This window comes from Scyliorhinus torazame, chromosome 14 (assembly GCF_047496885.1).
Source record: "Scyliorhinus torazame isolate Kashiwa2021f chromosome 14, sScyTor2.1, whole genome shotgun sequence".
In the NCBI taxonomy this organism is placed as follows: domain Eukaryota; kingdom Metazoa; phylum Chordata; class Chondrichthyes; order Carcharhiniformes; family Scyliorhinidae; genus Scyliorhinus; species Scyliorhinus torazame.
This window is the reverse complement of record NC_092720.1, coordinates 176,250,135-176,266,977: the sequence shown is the minus strand read 5'-3', so window position 1 is coordinate 176,266,977 and position 16,843 is coordinate 176,250,135. Positions and strand designations below refer to the sequence as shown.

General features: G+C 44.4%; 4 non-coding genes across 4 annotated transcripts; 3 read left to right on the top strand and 1 right to left on the bottom strand.

The window, feature by feature from the left end:
* Nucleotides 1-249: 249 nt before the first annotated feature.
* On the bottom strand, nt 250-323 carry trnan-guu (transfer RNA asparagine (anticodon GUU)). Its single transcript has one exon. It is a non-coding gene; the product is annotated as a tRNA-Asn (tRNA).
* A 7,870-nt stretch (nt 324-8,193) lies between these two features.
* trnan-guu (transfer RNA asparagine (anticodon GUU)) lies at nt 8,194-8,267 on the top strand. The gene has a single exon. It is a non-coding gene; the product is annotated as a tRNA-Asn (tRNA).
* A 3,274-nt stretch (nt 8,268-11,541) lies between these two features.
* trnan-guu (transfer RNA asparagine (anticodon GUU)) lies at nt 11,542-11,615 on the top strand. The gene has a single exon. It is a non-coding gene; the product is annotated as a tRNA-Asn (tRNA).
* A 1,908-nt stretch (nt 11,616-13,523) lies between these two features.
* On the top strand, nt 13,524-13,597 carry trnan-guu (transfer RNA asparagine (anticodon GUU)). The gene has a single exon. It is a non-coding gene; the product is annotated as a tRNA-Asn (tRNA).
* Nucleotides 13,598-16,843: the final 3,246 nt, after the last annotated feature.

Here is a 16,843-nt window from a genome sequence, read left to right as displayed (position 1 = left end):
TTGCTCTTGTGTGAATGTCTCTCTGTGGTATTCAAATTAATATTGATTAACTCTTTGGATATGAACTGACTGTTTAAAACCAGAATGACAGCATTTGGTGAGTTTAATATTGGAACCGGAGGAAAGAAATCAAATCAATGTGGCATGAAATTTAAAAAGCACCAAGTTGGATAATTCGATGCCACAGAGGGACAAAGTATAAGAAACACTTGATCCAGGAGTCGGATAACCGTCTCTGGGTGGGATAACCGCCTCTGGGTGGGATCGAACCACCAACTTTTCGGTTAACAGCCGAACGCGCGAACCGATTGCGCCACAGAGACCACAAATGCTTGCTTGGCTCGAATAAAAAAGCTAAATTATGATGGAAACAGTCTCATCTTGTCCACATTGAAATAAAAAATTCTTGCTGATGCACCAATCTGGAACAAAAACAAAAAAGGCTGGACAATCTCAGCAGGTCCGACAGCATCTGTTGTGAGAGAACATAGAACATAGAACAGTACAGCACAGAACAGGCCCTTCGGCCCTCGATGTTGTGCCGAGGTTTGTCCGAAACCAAGATCAAGCTATCCTACTCCCTGTCATTCAAGAGCGAACGATATGGTAAATGAAAAAGCCCCGGGAAAATTGACGTACAGAGAGATCTGGGTGTTCAGGTCCATTGTACCCTGAAGGTGGCTGCACAGGTCGATAGAGTGGTTCAGAAGGCATACGGCATGCTGTCCTTCATCGGAAGGGGAAATGAGTATAAGAGTTGGCAGGTCATGTTACAGTTGTATAAGACTTTGGTTCAGCCACATTTGGAATACTGCATACAGTTCTGGTCGCCACATTACCAAAAGGATGTGGATGCTTTGGCGAGGGTGCAGAGGAGCTTCATCAGGATGTTGCCCGGGAAGTCTGTGGTTCAAGTAAGGGTGACTGTGTCACAGAACGAAGAGTACACCATTATCCGTAGCCCTGTCAATAACGCGCCTCCAGCCTTTTTACATTCGAGCCATTGTTGTATATTCCGCATCCCGATCTTCACAATGAAACTATAATTAAACTGTATTTTCTGATGTGCAGTAAGGACAGTTTTCATAGTTTCTAAATATCAGTTAATTTCTCGAGTCATTCTAATCAAAGGAAATGTGTCTTGACTGTCGCTGATCAGGCGGGCAGGGCCCTTCGTTCTCCACGGAAACTGTTTCTTGAAGTGTTTCCCAACATTCACAAAACTGGTGCATGATATTCGTGTGTCGCTTCGTTTCCGTTTTCTCCATTGCCAACTGTCATTATTTCCCAAGCTTCTGCCCGCTCCTCCTCATTGCATCATGACCAGGTGTCAGGAAATTCATTTATAGGGTGGGACTATCAAGACCCGGATTATTCTCCGCGTATACAGAAGGTTCAGAGGGTATTGCTTGAGGCACTTGAACATTTTGGGTGAATGGCCGAAAATGATGAAGCAAATTGAGAGAGAGTGTTGCACATCCAAAAAGAAAAGAACCAGAGGATTATGATTGATGAGACTAGTCAAAATGTAAAACTGGAGCTGAGGAGATTCTCGTATTCAAAACAGTTTCAATTCGAGAGCATCAAACAGGAGCAGAAAGATGCACTCAGTTGTGAGCCAGCTTTAAAGAGGCCTTTCACAGAGAATTCCTCATCCGTTCATTTGGGAAAAACACATCAACGTATCGCTGCCGATATTCGGATTGTAACCGAGGTTGCTGCGGCCACAACGCAGAGTACTAACGACTATACGACGACGGCGCAGCACGTTACCGCCGAGGCAACTTGTAACTGTCGATGTACTTCGTCATCAACTGTTTGGAACCTATTATGGTCCACACTTATGACTCTCCAATTACAACTTTAGTACATACACGATTTGGACGCCTTAACCTTAGTTCCATAATAATGTCCCTGCAACAAGATAAATATACACTTTAACCCAGGCTCATAAAAATAATAATGCAAATGCTATAATATACAATACATAACAATTTCGATATTCATCCCAAACATATAGTATTTGGACGTTCTCCCGGTGTCTGCATCGGTTTTCTCCGCCGCTCGAGGTCCCTACCCCACTCCAAGTATGTGAAGGTTCAGTGGATTAGCGATGCTAAAGTGTACCAGATTGTTCTTAGATTGGTAGTTTACCTGGAGAGGCCACGATTTACGTGCCGGGTTACGGGTATTCTACGGATGAACTTGGTCCCGTCGTCCCCTGCTTACTTTTTGAAACCACTTCACCCTGTCACCCTTTCGTCTCATTCCTGAATATTGCCAGTGCAAATAAACTTTCTCTCTATTTCCACGATTGAACTTCTCCGCCCACATACCAGTTGCACTTTGGAGCGCCTCTCATTCGTCGTCTCACCCACTTTGAACCAAAGAGAAAAATCTAGGCCCCTGTCATCCCACTGTTGCTGTTGGAGTGAATGTCTCTCTATCGGAGTTCAAATTAATATTGATTACGTTTTTGGGTGTGAACTGACTATTTAAGATCAGAATGACAGCATTTGGCGTGTTTAACATTGGAATCGCAGGAAAGAAATCAAATGAATGTCGCATCTATTATTAAAAGCACCAAGGTGGGTGATCCGACCCCACTGAGGGACGACGTTTAAAAAACACGTCATCCGGGGAGAATTTACTCTTCGTTTCGGGGTGGGATCGATTCACCATCTTAACAGCTAAACGCGCTAATCGATTGCGCCACAGAGACGACAGCTGCTCTCCTTGCTCGAATAAACATGCCAAATTATGATGGAATCAATCACATATTGCCCACGTCATAATGGCAATTATTGCCGTTGCACCAATCTGGAACAAAAACACAAAAGGCTGGGAAATTTCAGCAGGACTGACAGCATTTGTGGAGACAGAACTGAGTCTGTGTTTCAAGCCACGGTGACTTTGTGTCACAGAACGAAGACTACACCATTATCCGTAGCCCAGTCAATAACGCGCCTCCATCCTTCTAAATCCGAGCTATTGTTGTATTTTGTGCTTCCAGGTATTCGCAATGAATCTATAAGTAAACTGTATTTTCTGATGTGCAGTAAGGACAGTTTTCTTAGTTCCTAAATATCACTTAATTTCTCGAATCTTTCTAATCAAAGGAACTTGGTCTTGACTGTTGCTGATCAGTCGGGAAGCGCCCTTCGTTCTCCCCGGTGTCTCTTTCTCGAAGTGTTTCCCAACATTCTCAAAACTGGAGATCGATGTTCGTTTGTCGCTTCGTTTCCGTTTTCTCCAGTGCCATCTGTCATTATTTCCCAAAATTCTGCCCGCGCCTCCTCATTGCATCATGACCAGATGTCAGGAAATTCATTTATATGGAGGGACGAGAGACCAAGATTATTCTCCGCGTATACAGAACGTTCAGTGGGTATTTGGTTGAGACATTTGAACACTTTTGGTGAATGGCCAAAGAAGCCGATGCAGCAAATTGAGAGAGACTGTTTTTACTTCCAAACAGACACGAATCTGAGGAATATGCTTGATGATAATAGTTAAAGTAAAAAGCCCGGAGCTGAAGAGATTCTCGTACTCACAACCGTTTGAATTCTGGAGCACCAAACAGGAGCAGAAGCATGCACTCAGCTGTGAACCCGCTTTAAAGAGTGCTTTCTACAGAGAATTCCTCATCCGTTCATTTAGGAAAAACACATCAACTTATCGCTGCCGTGACTCGGATTCGAACAGAGGCTGCGACGGCCACAACGCAGATTACAAACCACTCTGTGATCACTGCGCCGCACATTACCGCCGAGGCAACCCGCAGCTGCCGACGTACTTGGTCATCAAATGTTTGGAATCAATCGTGGCCCACTTTTTATGACTCTCTAATTACGACTTTAGTAGATACACAGTTTGGTACCTAAACCTTGGTTCCATAATAATGTTCCTGCAAGACGGATATATACACTTTAACACAGGGTCATAAAAATAACAATGCAATCGCTATAATATATAATCCATCACAATTTCGAAATTCATCCCAACAGATATTATTTGGACGTTCTCCCGATTTCTGCATCAGTTTTCCCCGCCAGCTGGAGATCCCGCCCGTAGTCCAAAAATATGGAGGTACGGTGGATTGGCCATGCTAAAGTGTGCCAGATTGTCTATAGATTAGCAGTTTCGCTGGATTGGCCATGAACAACGTGCCGGGTGACGGGTATTCTACGGAGGAGCTTGGTCACGTCGACCTCTGCTGATTTTTAAAAAAACCATTTCATCCTGTATCCCTTTCCTCTCATTCCTGAATATTGTCCGTGCAAACAAACTCTCTCTCTATTTCCAAGATTGAGGTTCTCCACCCACAAACCAGTTGCACTTAGGCGCGCCTCTCATTCGCAGTCTCACCGTCTTTGATCCAAAGAGAAAAATCTAGGTCTCTTTCGTCCAACTATTGCTGTTGGGGTGAATGTCTCTCTATGGTAATTTATGTTAATATTGATTAACTCTTTGGATGTGAACTGACTGTTTAAAATCAGAATGACAGCATTTGGCGTGTTTAAAATTGGAACCGGAGGAAAGAAATCAAATCAATGTGGCATGAAATATAAAAAGCACCAGTGTGGGTGATTCGACCCCACACAGGGACAAAGTATAAAAAACGTTTTATTCGCGGGTGGGATAACACTTCCTCTCCGGGGGGTGGGGGTGGGGGTGGGGGGGGGGGGGGGGGGCGGGGTCGAATCACCAACTTTTCGGTTAACAGACGAACGCGCTAAACGATTGCGCCACAGTGATGGCAAATGCTCTTCCCGCTCGACTAAACAAGCCAAATTATGATGGAAACAGTCTCATCTTGTCCACATCGTAACAGCAAATTCTTGCTGATGCACCAATCTGGAACAAATACACAAAAGGCTGGGCAATCTCAGCAGGTCTGTCAGCATCTGTGGACAGAGAGCGGAGTCTGTGTTTCAAGCCAGGGTGACTGTATCACAGAACGAAGAGTACACGAATTCCGCAGCCCTGTCAATAACGCGCCTGCAGCGTTTTTACATTCGAGCCATTGTCATATTTTCCGCTTCCCGATATTCGCAATGAAACTATAATTAAACTGTATTGTCTGATGTGCAGTAAGGACAGTTTTCTAAATGTCAGTTATTTTCTCGAATAATTCTAATCAAAGGAAATGTGTATTGACTGTCGCTGATCAGTCGTGCAGCGCCCTTCGTTCTCCCCGGATTCTGTTTCTCGAAGTGTTTCCCTACATTCACAAAACTGGTGTTTGATGTTCGTGTGTCGCATCGTTTCCGTTTTCTCCATTGCCAACTGACATTCTCACCCAAAATTCTGCCCGCTCCTCCTCATTGCATCATGACCCGATGTCAGGAAATTCATTTATATGGAGGGTCTATCGAGACCAAGATTGTTCTCCGCGTATACAGAAGGTTCAGTGGGTATTTGGTTGAGACACTTGAACATTTTGGGTGAATGGCCGAAGAAGCTAATGCAGCAAATTGAGAGAGACTGTTTTCACTTCGAAACAGACAAGAACCTGAGGAGTATGCTTGATGATAATAGTTAAAATAAAAAACCGGGAGCTGAAGAGATTCTCGTATTCACAACCGTTTGAATTCTGCAGCATCAAACAGGAGCAGAAGCATGCACTCAGCTGTGAACCCGTTCTCAAGAGGCCTTTGCACAAATAATTCCTCATCCGCTCATTTCGGAAAAACACATCAAATTATCGCTGCTCGTGTTTCGGATTCGATCTGAGGTTGCTGCGGCCACACCGCAAAATACTGACGAGTAGACGATCACGGCGCCACACGTCGCAGCCGAGACAACCTGTAACTGGCGATGTACTTCGTCATCAACTGTTTGGAATCTATCATAGCCCAAACTTTATGATTCTCTAATAACAACTTTAGGAGATACAGAGTTTGAATGGCTTAACCATGGTTCCATAATAATGTTCCTGCAACAAGGATATATACACTTTAATTCAGGCTCATAAAAATTACCATGCGAACGCTGTAATATACAATACATAACAATTTCGATATTCATCACAAACATATGGTACTTGGACGTTCTCCCGGCGTCTGCATCGGTTTTCTCCGCCTGCTGGAGGTCGCTGCCACAGTCCAAATATGTGAAGGTTCGGTGGATTGGCCATGCTCAAGTGTGCCCGATTTTCCATCGATTGGCAGATTCGCTGGATTAGCCATCATCAACGAGCCCGGTTACGGGTATTCTCCGGGGGAACTTAGTCACGTCGTGCGCTGCTGACCCGGAGACGAAGTGTTATCCCACCCCAGGATGAAATGTTTTTTATACTTCGTCCCTCTGTGGGATCGAATCACCGCCTTGGTGCTTTTTATATTCCATGCCACGTTGATTTGAATTCTTTTCTCCGGTTCCAATATTAAACAGTATTAAAATGCTGTCTTTCTGATTTTAAACAGTCAGTTTGCATCCAAAGAGTTAATTAATATTAATTTGAAGCACCATGGAGAGTCATTCACTCTAACAGCAACAGTGGAACGAAAGGGGCATTGATTTCTCTCTTTAGATCAAAGAGGGTGAGACGGCAAATGAGAGGCGCTCCAACGCGCAACTGGTATGGGGGCGTAGAAAGTCAATCGTGGAAATAGAGAGAGAGTTTGTTTGCACTGGCAATATTCAAGAATGAGAGGAAAGGAATGCTGGTAGAAATGGTTTCAAAAAATCAGCAAGGACAAAGAGACCAAGTTCCTCCGTAAAATATCCGTAATCCCGCACGCTGATCACGGCCAATCCAGCGAAACTGTTAATCCATGGACAATCTGGCACACTTTAGCATGGCCAATACACCGAACGTTCACATCTTTGCACTGGGAGGGACCTCGAGCAGGCGGAGAAAACCGACGCAGACACCGGGAGAAAGTCCAAATACCATAAGTTTGGGATGAATATCGGAATTGGTATGTATTATATATTATAGCCATTGCATTGTTATTTTTATGAGGCTGGGTTAAAGTGTATATATCCTTGTTGCAGGAACATTATTATGGAACCAAAGTTAAGGCATCAAAACTTGTGTATCTACTAAAGTTGTTTTTAGGGAGTCATAAACTGTGCGTCATGATAGATACCTAACACTTGATGAGCAAGTACATCAACAACTCCAGACGAGCTTCGCCGGTGACGTGAGGCGCGGTGATCGTCTCGTAGTTAGAACTCTGCGTTGCTACCTCAGCAGTCCCGGTTCGATTCGGAGTCACGCCAGCGATAATGAGATGAGTTTTTCGCAAATGAACTGATGAGTAATTCTCTGAGGAAAGGACTCTTTATAACCCGTTCCCAGCTGAGTGCATGTTTCTGCTCCTGTTTAATGCTCCAGAATTCAAACACTTGTGAATACGAGAATCTCTTCAGCTCCCAGTTTTTTATTTTAACTATTATCATCAAGCATAATCCTCAGGTTCTTGTCTGTTTGGAAGTGAAAACAGTCTCTCTCAATTTGCTGCATCAGCTTCTTTGGCCATTCCCCCAAAATGTTCAAGTGTCTCAAGTAAAGACCCACGGAACCTTCTGTATACGCGGAGAATATTCTTGGTCTGGATAGTCCCTCCATATAAATTAATTTCCTGGCATCTGGTCATGATGCAATGAGGAGGAGCGGGCAGAATGTTGGGAGATAATGCCAGTTGGCAATGGAGAAAACGGAAAAGAAGCGACACACGAAAATCAAGCACTAGTTTTGAGAATGTTGGGAAACACATCGAGAAAGAGACACCGTGGAGAACGAAGGGCGCTGCCCGACTGCTCATCGACAGTCACGTCACATTTCCTTTGGTTAGAATGATTCGAGAAATCAACTGGTATTTAGAAACTAAGAAAACTGTCCTTACGGCACATCAGAAAATACAGTTTAATTATAGTTTCATTACGAATATCTGGAAGCAGAAAATACAACAATGGCTCGAATGTAGAAGGCTGGAGGCGCGTTATTGACACGGCTACAGATAATTGCGTAGTCTTTGTTCTGTGACACATAATCACCCTGGCTTGAAACACAGACTCTGTTCTCTCTCCACAGATGCTGTCAGACCTGCTGAGATTGCCCAGCATTTTGTGTTTTTGTTCCAGATTGGTGCATCAACAAGAATGAGCTGTTACGATGTGGACAAGATGAGACTGTGTCCATCATAAATTGGCTTGTTTAATCGAGCAAAGGGAGCATTTGTCGTCTCTGTGGCGCAATCGGTCAGCGCGTTCGGCTGTTAACCGAAAGGTTGGTGGTTCGATCCCACCCAGAAGCGAAGTGTTACCTCACACCGGATGAAGCGTTTTATACTTTGTCCCTCTGTGGGATCGAATCACCGACTTGGTGCTTTTTATATTTCATGCCACGTTGATTTGATTTCATCGAAGTCCCAGGTACCAACCCATGCTGCCAGTTCCCCTACCTTATTTCGTATACTCCTGGCATTGAAGTAGACACACTTCAAACCTCCTACCTGAACATTGGCCCCCTCCTGCGACGTCAGATCTGTGCTCCTGACCTCTAAACTCTCATTCTCCCGTACCCTAAAACTACAATCCCGGTTCCCATGACCCTGCTGCATTAGTTTAACCCCCCCCCCCCCCCAAAGAGCACTAACAAATCTCCCCCCACAGGTTATTTGTGCCCCTCAGGTTGAGATGTAGACCATCCTGTCTGTAGAGGTCCCACCTTCCCCAGAAAGAGCCCCAGTTATCCAGAAATCTGAATCCCTACCGCCTGCACCATCCCTGTAGCCCCGTGTTTAATTGCTCTCTCTCCCTATTCCTCATCTCATTATCACGTGGCACGGGCAACAACCCAGACATAACAACTCTGTTTGTTCTAGTTCTGAGCTTCCATCCTAGCTCCCTGAAAGCCTGCCTGACATCCTTGTCCCCTTTCCTACCTATGTCGTTAGTGCCAATGTGGACCACGACTTGCGGCTGCTCCCCCTCCCCCTTAAGGACCCGGACATCACGTACCCTTGCACCTGGGAGGCAACATACCTAACGTGAGTCTCTCTCGCTCCCACAAAATCTCCTATCTGTGCCCCTGACTATCGAGTCCCCAATTACTAACGCTCTGCTCCTCTCCCCCCTTCCCTTCTGAGCAACAGGGCCAGACTCCGTGCCAGAGGCCCGTACCCCATGGCTTACCCCTGGTAAGTCCCCCCCCCCACAAGTATCCAAAGCGGTATACTTGTTTCTCAGGGGAACGACCGCAGGGGATCCCTGCACTGACTGCTTCTTCCCAGTCCCTCTTACAGTTACCCATCTATCTCCAATCTTTGGTGTAACAAATTCCCTGAAGCTGCTATCTATGACCCCCTCTGCCCCCCGAATGATCCGAAGTTCTTCCAACTCCAGCTCCAGTTCCCGAACTCGGTCTTGGAGGAGCTGGAGATGGCTGCACTTCCTGCAGGTAAAATCAGCAGGGACACTAACGGCATCCCTCACCTCAAACATCCTGCAGGAGGAACATTGCACTCCCTTCCCTGCCATCCCTCTAACTTTCAAACAAGATAAGGCTAACAAATAAATTTTTAAAAAAATAATAATAATATAATCTGGTACTTACCTCACACTAATGTGTTTTATTATTAGGTTAGAGGAGGAGGGCGGGTGGGAGACACTACCCGTGTAGTGTACGGGTTTCCACTCCACCACAATTTATTGGGGAGGGGAGGGGGGGGGGAAACCTTCCCAGAAGTCCGCGGGCCGAACTTCCGGTTCCCGCTTTAATTTTTTTAAAAATACAACAGCAAAGAGGAACAGAAACGGGACCAGGTAAGTCAGTTCCCATCCAAAGGGTTAATCAATATGAATTTGAAGCACCATGGAGAGACATTCACCCTAACAGCAACAGTGGAACGAAAGGGGCCTAGATTTTTCTCTTTAGATCAAAGAGTGTGAGACGGCGAATGGGATGCGCTCCAACGCGCAACTGGTATGAGGGCGGAGAAAGTCAATCGTGGAAATAGAGAGAGAGGTTGTTTGCACTTGCAATATTCAAGAATGAGAGGAAAGGAATGCTGGGAGAAATGGTCTTTAAAAATCAGCAAGAGACAAAGAGACCAGTTCCTCCGTAGAATACCCGTAGTCCCGAACGTTGATCACGGCCAATCCAGCGAAACTGTTAATCCATGGACAATCTGGCTCATTTTAGCATGGCCAATACACCGAACGTTCACATCTTTGCATTGTGGGAGGGACCTCGAGCAGGTAGAGAAAACTGATGCAGACACCGGGAGAAGGTCCAAATACCATAGGTTTGGGATGAATATCGGAATTGTTATGTAATATATATTATAGCCATTGCATTGTTATTTTTATGAGCCCGGTTAATTATCCTTGTTGCAGGAACATTATTATGTAACCAAAGTTAAGGCATCCAAACTTGTGTATCTACTAAAGTTGTTTTTAGGGAGTCATAAACTGTGCGTCATGATAGATTCCAAACAGTTGATGACCAAGTACATCGACAGCTACAGACATGCTTCGCCGGCGACGTGTAGCGCCGTTATCGTCTCGTGGTTAGTGCTCTCCGTTGTGGCCGCAGCAATTTCGGATCGATTCAGAGTCACTGCAGCGATAATTTGATGAGCTTTTCGCAAATGAACTGATGAGGAATTATCTGAGGAAAGGTCTCTTTAAAACGGGCTCACAGCTGAGTGCATGCTTCTTTTCCTGTTTGATGCTCCAGAATTCAAACGCTTGTGAATACGAGAATCTCTTCAGCTCCCAGTGTTTTATTTTAACTATTATCATCAAGCATACTCCTCAGGTTCTTGTCTGTTTGTAAGTGAAAACAGTCACTCTCAATTTACTGCATCAGCTTCTTTGGCCATTTACCCAAAATGTTCAAGTGTCTCAAGTAAAGACCCACGGAATCTTCTGTATACGCGGAGAATATTCTTGGTCTGGATAGTCCTTCCATATAAATGAATTCCCTGACATCTGGTCATGATGCAATGAGGAGGAGCAGCCAGAACTTTGGGAGATAATGTCAGTTGGCAATGGAGAAAACGGAAAAGAAGCGACACACGAAAATAAAGCACTAGTTTTGTGAATGTTGGGAAACACTTCGAGAAAGAGACACCGGGGAGAACGAAGGGCGCTGCCCGACTGCCCATCGACAGTCACGTCACATTTCCTTTGGTTAGAATGATTCGAGAAATCAACTGATATTTAGAAACTAAGAAAACGGTCCTTACTGCACATCAGAAAATACCGTTTAATTATTGTTTCATTGCGAATATCTGGAAGCAGAAAATACAACAATGGCTCGAATGTCGAAGGCTGGAGGCGCGTTATTGACAGGGCTACGGATAATGACGTAGTCTTTGTTCTGTGACACATAATCAACGTGGCTTGAAACACAGACTCCGTTCTCTCTCCACAGATGCTGTCAGACCTGCTGAGATTGCCCAGCATTTTTTGTTTTTGTTCCAGATTGGTGCATCAACAAGAATGAGCTGTTACGATGTGGACAAGATGAGACTGTGTCCATCTTAAATTGGCTTGTTTATTGGAGCTAAAAGAGCATTTGTCGTCTCTGTGGCGCAATCGGTCAGCGCGTTCGGCTGTTAACTGAAAGGTTGGTGGTTTGATCCCACCCAGAGACGAAGTGTTATCCCACCCCGCGTGAACCGCATTTTAGTTTGTCCCTCTGTGCGATCGAATCACCGCCTTGGTGCTTTTAATGTTTCATGCCAGGTTGATTTGATTTCTTTTCTCCGGTTCCAATATTAAACACGCCAAGTTCTGTCTTTCTGATTTTAAACATTCAGTTCGCATCCAAAGGGTTAATGAATATGAATTTGAATTACCATAGAGAGACATTCACCCAATAGCAACAGTGGGATGAAAGGATCTTAGATTATTCTCTTTGGATCAAAGAGGGCGAGACGGCGAATGAGAGACGCTCCAAAGTTCAACTGGTATGCGGGAGGAGATGTTGAGTCGTAGAACTAGAGAGAAAGTTGGTTTCCACTGACAATATTCAGGAATGAGAGGAAAGGGATACAGAATGAAATGGTTTTTTAAAAATCAGCAGGGGTCTTCGTGATCAAGCTCCTCCGTAGAATGCCAGTCACCTGTCACGTTGATCTTGGCCAATCCAGCGAAACTGCTAGTCTGTGGACAATCTGGCACACTTTAGCATGGCCAATCCACCGAACCTTCACATCTTTGGACTATGGGAGGGACCTCGAGCAGGCGGAGAAAATCGATGCAGAGACGGGAGAAAGTCCAAATGCCATATATTTGGGCTGAATGTCGAAATTGTTATGTGTTATCTATTATAGCGGTTCTTTTTAATCAGCGTGGGTTAAAATGTATATACCCTTGTTGCAGGAACATTACTCTGGAACCAATGTTGAGGTATCTAAACTGTGTATCTACGAAACTTGTAATGAGAGAGTCATAAAGTGTTCGCCATGATAGATTCCAAACAGTTGATGATCAAGTACATCGGCAGTCACTGTGCATCTCGGCGGGAACGAGTGGCGTCGTGATCGTCTGGTGGTTAGTACTTTGCGCTGTGGCTGCATCAACCTCGCTTCGACTCCGAGTCACAACAGCGGTAAGTTAATGTGTATCTCGAAAATTAACGGGTGCGGAATTCTCTGTGTAAGGCCTCTTTAAAGCGGGTCACAACTGAGTGCATGTTTCTGCTCCTGTGAGAGGCACCTGAATTCAAACTGTTGTGAATACGAGAATCTCCTCAGATCACTGTTTTATATTTTAACTATTTTCATCCATCATACTCCTCCGGGTCTTTTATTTTTGCAAGTGAAAACAGTCTCTCTCAATTTGTTACATCAGCTTCTTCGGCTATTCACCCAAAACTTTCAAGTGTCTCAACCAAATACCCTCTGAACCTTCTTTCTACGCGGAGAATAATCTTGGTCTCGATAGTCCCTCCATGGAAATGAATTTCCTGACATCTGGTCATGAAGCAGTGAGGAGTGGGCAGAATTTTGAGAAATAGAGCCACTTGGCAGTGGAGAAAAGGATACGAAGCAACACACGAAAATCAAGCACTAGGTTTGTGAATGTTGGGAAACACTTCGAGAAAGAGACACCGGGGAGAACGAAGGGCGCTTCCCGACTGATCGTCGACAGTCAAGACACATTTCCTTTGGTTACAATGAGAAATCAACTGATATTTAGAAACTAAGAAAACTGTCCTAACTGCACATCAGAAAATACAGTTTTATTATAGTTTCACTGCGAATATCTGGAAGCAGAAAATACAAAAATGGCTCGAATGTAAAAGGCTGGAGGCGCGTTATTGACAGGGCTACGGATAATGGTGTAGTCTTTGTTGTGTAACACAAAGTCACCCTGTCTTGAACCACAGACTCCGTTCTGACTTCTCAGATGCTGTAAGACCTGCCGAGATTGCCCAAACTTTTGTGTTTTTGTTCCAGATTTGTGCATGGACAATAATTTGCTCTTATGTCGTGGCCAGGATGAGATTGTTTCCATCAGAATTTGGCATGTTTATTCGAATGACAAGAGCAGTTGTCGTCTCTGTGGCGCAATCGGTTAGCGCGTTCGGCTGTTAACCGAAAGGTTGGTGGTTCAATCCCACCCAGAGACGAAATGATATCCCTCCCGAGGATGAAATTTTTTGTATACTTCGTCCCTCTGTGGGATCGAATCACCGCCTTGGTGCTTTTTATATTTCATGCCACGTTGATTTGATTTATTTTCTCCGGTTCCAATATTAAACACGCCAAATGCTGTCTTTATGATTTCAAACAGTCAGTTCGCATCCAAAGGTTTAATCAATATGAATTTGAACCACCATGGAGAGACATTCGCCTAACAGCAACAGTGGAACGAAAGGGGCCTAGATTTTTCTCTTTAGATCAAAGAGTGTGAGACGGCGAATGAGAGGCACTCGAACGCGCAACTGGTATTTGGGCGAAGAAAGTCAATCGTGGAAATAGAGAGAGAGTTTGTTTGCACTTGCTATATTCAAGAATGAGAGGAAAGGAATGCTGGGAGAAATCTTTTCAAAAAATCAGCAAGACACAAAGAGACCAAGTTCCTCCATAGAATACCCGTAATGCCGCAAATTGATCACGGCCAATCCAGCGAAACTGTTAATCCATGGACAATCTGGCTCATTTTAGCATGGCCAATACACCGAACGTTCACATCTTTGCACTGCGGGTGGGACCCCGAGCAGGTAGAGAAAACCGATGCAGACACCGGGAGAACGTCCAAATACCATAAGTTTGGGATGAATATCGGAATTGTTATGTATTATATATTACAGCCATTGCATTGTTATTTTTATGAGCCCGGTTAATTAGCCTTGTTGCAGGAACATTATTATGGAACCAAAGTTAAGGCATCCAAACTTGTGTATCTACTAAAGTTGTTTTTAGGGAATCATAAACTGTGCGTCATGATAGATTCCAAACAGTTGATGACCAAGTACATCGACAGTTACAGACATGCTTCGCCGGTGACGTGTGGCGCCGTGATCGTCTCGTGGTTAGTGCTATCCGTTGTGGCCGCAGCAATTTCGATTCAGAGTCACGGCAGCGATAATTTGATGAGTTTTTCGCAAATGAACTGATGAGGAATTCTGTGAGGAAAGGACTCTTTAAAACGGGCTCACATCTGAGTGCATGCTTCTGCTCCTGTTTGATGCTCCAGAATTCAAACGCTTGTGAATACGAGAATCTCTTCAGCTCCCAGTTTTTTATTTTAACTATTATCAGCAAGCATACTCCTCAGGTTCTTGTCTGGTTGGAAGTGAAAACAGTCTCTCTCAATTTGCTTCATCAGCTTCTTTGGCCATTCACCCAAAATGTTCAAGTGTCTCAAGTAAAGACCCACGGAGCCTTCTGTATACGCGGAGAATATTCTTGGTCTGGATGGTTCCTCCATCTCCATGAATTTCCTGACATCTGTCATGATGCAATGAAGAGGAGCGGGCAGGATTTTGGGAGATAATGCCAGTTGGCAATGAAGAAAATGGAAAAGAAGCGACACACGAAAATCCAGCACTAGTTTTGTGAATGATGGGAAACACTTCGAGAAAGAGACACCGGGGAGAACGAAGGGCGCTGCCCGACTGCTCATCGACAGTGACGTCACATTTCCTTTGGTTAGAATGATTCGAGAAATCAACTGATATTTAGAATCTAAGAAAACTGTCCTTACTGCACATCAGAATATCCAGTTTAATTATAGTTTCATTGCGAATATCTGGAAGCAGAAAATACAACAATGGCTCGAATGTAGAAGGCTGGAAGGCGTTATTGACAGGGCTATGGATAATGGCGTAGTCTTTGTTCTGCGACACATAATCAACGTGGCTTGAAACACAGACTCCGTTCTCTCTCCACAGTTGATGTCAGACCTGCTGAGATTGCCCAGCATCTTGTGTTTTTGTTCCAGATTGGTTAGGGTTGGGATTAGGGTTAGGGTTAGGGTTCTTTTCTCCGGTTTTAGATTTCTTTTCTCCGGTTCCAATATTAAAAATGCCAAGTTCTGTCTTTCTGATTTTAAACATTCAGTTCGCATCCACAGGGTTAATGAATATGAATTTGAATTACCATAGAGAGACATTCACCCAATAGCAACAGTGGGATGTAAGGATCTTAGATTATTCTCTTTGGATCAAAGAGGGCGAGACGGCGAATGAGAGACGCTCCAAAGTTCAACTGGTATGCGGGAGGAGATGTTGAGTCGTAGAAATAGAGAGAAAGTTGGTTTCCACTGACAATATTCAGGAATGAGAGGAAAGGGATACAGAATGAAATGGTTTTTAAAAAATCAGCAGGGGTCTTCGTGATCAAGCTCCTCCGTAGAATGCCAGTCACCTGGCACGTTGATCTTGGCCAATCCAGCGAAACTGCTAGTCTGTGGACAATCTGGCACACTTTAGCATGGCCAATCCACCGAACCTTCACATCTTTGGACTATGGGAGGGACCTCGAGCAGGCGGAGAAAATCGATGCAGAGACGGGAGAAAGTCCAAATGCCATATATTTGGGCTGAATGTCGAAATTGTTATGTGTTATCTATTATAGCGGTTCTTTTTAATCAGCGTGGGTTAAAATGTATATACCCTTGTTGCAGGAACATTACTCTGGAACCAATGTTGAGGTATCTAAACTGTGTATCTACGAAACTTGTAATGAGAGAGTCATAAAGTGTTGGCCATGATAGATTCCAAACAGTTGATGATCAAGTACATCGGCAGTCACTGTGCATCTCGGCGGGAACGAGTGGCGTCGTGATCGTCTGGTGGTTAGTACTTTGCGCTGTGGCTGCATCAACCTCGCTTCGACTCCGTGTCACAACAGCGGTAAGTTAATGTGTATCTCGAAAATTAACGGGTGCGGAATTCTCTGTGTAAGACTCTTTAAAGCGGGTCACATCTGAGTGCATGTTTCTGCTCCTGTGAGAGGCACCTGAATTCAAACTGTTGTGAATACGAGAATCTCCTCAGATCACTGTTTTATATTTTAACTATTTTCATCCATCATACTCCTCCGGGTCTTTTATTTTTGCAAGTGAAAACAGTCTCTATCAATTTGTTACATCAGCTTCTTCGGCTATTCACCCAAAACTTTCAAGTGTCTCAACCAAATACCATCTGAACCTTCTTTCTACGCGGAGAATAATCTTGGTCTCGATAGTCCCTCCATGGAAATGAATTTCCTGACATCTGGTCATGAAGCAGTGAGGAATGGGCAGAATTTTGAGAAATAGAGCCACTTGGCAGTGGAGAAAAGGATACGAAGCAACACACGAAAATCAAGCACTAGGTTTGTGAATGTTGGGAAACACTTCGAGAAAGAGACACCGGGGAGAACGAAGG